The following is a 3,654-nucleotide window of genomic DNA, read 5'->3' as shown; positions in this document are numbered from 1 at the left end:
TAAAACGCTACACAAAAATAACACACTTTAGGCACATTGTATAAACAAAATACACACAATTTATACATACGTGGTACATCTACAAATATTAAACACAACATAAATAAAATACACAAACACTAAATGAATTGCCAATAATACACACATTACACACAAAATACGCGTATAAAGTCACAACGCAAAAATAAAACACTTTAAGTACACTGTATAGACAAAATACACATACAATCTGCATAAAGTACACAATACACACAGTGGTGCACCACGCACACTATACTAGTATTCATACGCGGTACATACCACAAATATTAAATACACTATAAATAGAATACACATATATACACAATTTATACATACGTGGCACATATTACAAATATTAAACACGATATAAATAAAATACACAAACATTAAAAGGACTGCACACGCTACACCCATTATATATAAAATACACACTAGTACACAATTCACAAAATAAACATACTAAACACCACTACACAAAAATAAAAACTTTACAGATAAAATACACACACTAATATACAATACACACTATGCACAAGATACAATATCATAACTACATAAATACACACACTTTAAACACATACATATAAAACAAACAATATAATGCACATACTACACACACTATATACAAAATACACGCTAGTAAACAATTCACAAAATAAACATAGTCCACACAAAATACACAATACACACACTATACACAAGATACATACACTACCATAACTACATAAATACACACACTTTAAACACATAAATATAAAACAAACAATACACACAATATTATAAAACATACAATACATACGCGGCACATACTACGAACATTACACACACTATAAATAAAATACATAAAACACAAGCACAACATAAATACATACACACATTGCACGTACTACAAATACTAATACAAAATACACTACTTATACCCTATACAACAAATGCACAAATAAAATACATAATTTCTCACATGGTACATACTTCAAACATTAAACACGATATAAATAAAATACACAAAACACAATATAAATAAAACACACACACACCATACACAAATAAACATATGACGCACTATAAAAATAATGAATAACTCTGCGTACGTACTATGTACTATACATCATAGCACACAATACACATTGCACACCTCTATACACCACGCAAATACGCACACTTACACATACATTATAAAAAACACTACACAAATTACATACAGAAAATACAAACACTATAAACACACTTCATGATGAATGACCAAAAATTTGAAGCATCTGAGACGACATCTGTCAGAAAGTTAAAAGAGGAGAAATTGGAGAAAGATGAAAACCCTTGACTTGCTTCAGTATGCTGTCGAGGGAGATTAACGACGCTAGCCTTGCATCTTCAACAACAGTGGAAGGATTCCGAATAGGTGCAACACCACTTTCTAAATTTAACATCTCCGCGTCGTTTTTCATTTGTTGTAAAATCTAATTCGAGTAAACGGTGTTTGCGGAATTTCAGTATTTGAGAAGTGAGGCAACCAAGATAAAGAGAGCCAGCGCGCTATGATACAAACCTTTCTTCTCTTGTGATCAACAATATTCAAGAGTTGAACTTAGCTTAGCTACTTGAGCAGAGTCTTCCGCTGCTTCAGTCGCCAAAGTACCAGCAATATCCTTATGGACCAATATAACCATAAATATCAGTATGCGAACCATAACAAACCACATTACTATAAACAATATAAAAAACATACAGCAAAAGAACTAGATAATGGCAATCTGTCCGTAGCTGCAAAAAGATGGGAATCTAAAGAAAATGGTAAGAACATACCTACAAATGTTGCAGCTGTGAAGTATAAAGATATCTGGCATATTCAGACAGCTGTCCAAGAGCATCGGTAGTCGGAGGCTGGGCTGCACCAAGTCCAGCAATCCAACCATCCATTATTACTGTAGAGAGAATTTCCAGCTGACCAGCTGCTCCTGCAGCCATGTCATCAGCAATGGAAAGGAAATCGAAGTTCTCTACAAGCCAATTTCGAATTTGACGCTGGAGCGCGCCAGCAGGGGTATGAACAAAAAGGGCCGCAAGAGCCTTTTTTCCAATTGAATAAATTTTTGCTTCTTCGGTTATTTCCTTGAGCTTTCCACCTGCAATATGCTGTCGCCAGGTCTCCTATTTTAATAAATGAGATGAATCAAACACACTGCTCAGCATCATTGATCTCACTTATTCGAGCATCATTGATCTCACTTATTCATTGTAAAAAATCAGCAAAAGACCTGAGATAATGCTTTTATAATGGAAATAGAAAGAAAACATAATAGACATCACCAACTGAAGAAACACAATAATAGCTAAATCCTCTTCGATGAACAAAAAGATAAGGAGGAGGAGGTAACTTAAGGGCATATTCTTCCCATTTTTTCCCTTTTTACGTTTATGCAGTTTATCTTAAGGTCAGGCTTGAACTTTGAAATGCTATATATTTTTAAAAAGTGTACGAAAGAATAATACAAAACTAACAATCTCGAGGTACCAAAACCACTCCCTGAATAAAAAAATCATTGATTGTTGCTTTGCTTCTGAAATGACAAGGTTAGAACAGCCCGCCCATCCACTGTGTGTGGATTTGTTGCTTTGCTAATGAAATTATAAGGAAATCGTTTCAATTTAGTAGCGTATTCAGGCTTCAGTTGTTCGAGAGGTGTAACTCATCTATACAGAAATAAAGAATAACATAAACATGCTAGAATGGAAAAGACATTAAATCTAGTGATGAGTACAAATAAAGAATAACATAAACATGCTAGAATGGAAAAGACATTAAATCTAGTGATGAGTACAAATGGAATCAAGAAGGAAAACATTACTAATTTACCTGATCAATTCCACGTATCTTCAGAACTACTGATGACAACTTTGACTTCTTTTCTGGTTTTATATTTACTTTGAACCTTAAATTTGGTCCCCAACCAGCATATTCCTTGAACTAGAATCGTAATGAACTGGAGATCTTCCAAGGCTGCTACCACGGCTAGAGCTTCTACTACGTCCATTATTTGGCTTCTCAAGAAAGCGCTCAACCGGAGAAACCTTACATCACAAAAGACATTTTCACTTTTACACTCAATGCCTTATCATATTAAAAGAATTCATGTTTCACTCAAGTAGAAAAATTTGTCTATTCAACTAGTAGATCGACACGTGACAGGGAGGGCACCTTAATTGATTGTAGCTCTGGTGATCGAGCAAGCAGTGACATTATATAGAAAATCCTAACACGAGAGACAAGCATCGGATCCATCACTCTTCTGGGCTCCATTTTGCGAATGAAAGAAAAAACATCTCATATTTCAGCCAGGATTTCATGCTCTCTAGAAACACCTGCCTTAATGACTGCAGCCAGTACCTGCACATAGGAAACCAAGCAGTTATCAGTCCATGAAAGATGATAGAATTTAAATCTTTAACAATCGAGTTTTTCTCACTGAGACACATACATAACCATGTATGATAACACCAGAAGGATGCAAATGCACACAAAACAAATCTTATTGATTAACCTAGGCGATAGATCCAAATGTATTGAACACCCTAAACCATAGAAGGAAAAGGTAAATCTTAACAAATACTTCAGAGCTTTGTCATTAACAAATG

At 34.5% G+C, this 3,654-nt stretch overlaps 2 long non-coding RNA genes across 3 annotated transcripts; both read right to left on the bottom strand.

Moving 5' to 3' along the window:
* Window positions 1-1,231: 1,231 nt before the first annotated feature.
* Window positions 1,232-1,923, bottom strand: LOC121762542. Its single transcript, XR_006042243.1, has 3 exons — window positions 1,825-1,923; window positions 1,568-1,667; window positions 1,232-1,478 (listed from the first exon to the last, which is right to left on the bottom strand). It is a non-coding gene; the product is annotated as an uncharacterized LOC121762542 (long non-coding RNA).
* Window positions 1,924-1,951: 28 nt separating this feature from the next.
* Window positions 1,952-3,400, bottom strand: LOC121762540. 2 transcript variants are annotated; one of them, XR_006042240.1, is made up of 3 exons: window positions 3,218-3,400; window positions 2,876-3,090; window positions 1,952-2,169 (listed from the first exon to the last, which is right to left on the bottom strand). It is a non-coding gene; the product is annotated as an uncharacterized LOC121762540 (long non-coding RNA). The 2 variants fall into 2 exon arrangements; XR_006042241.1 differs by having other exon boundaries at window positions 1,952-2,154.
* Window positions 3,401-3,654: the final 254 nt, after the last annotated feature.

This window comes from Salvia splendens, chromosome 13, assembly GCF_004379255.2.
Source record: "Salvia splendens isolate huo1 chromosome 13, SspV2, whole genome shotgun sequence".
Classification (NCBI taxonomy): Eukaryota; Viridiplantae; Streptophyta; class Magnoliopsida; order Lamiales; family Lamiaceae; genus Salvia; species Salvia splendens.
Note: the sequence above shows the minus strand (reverse complement) of the source record. Positions and strands in the feature narration are given on the sequence as shown.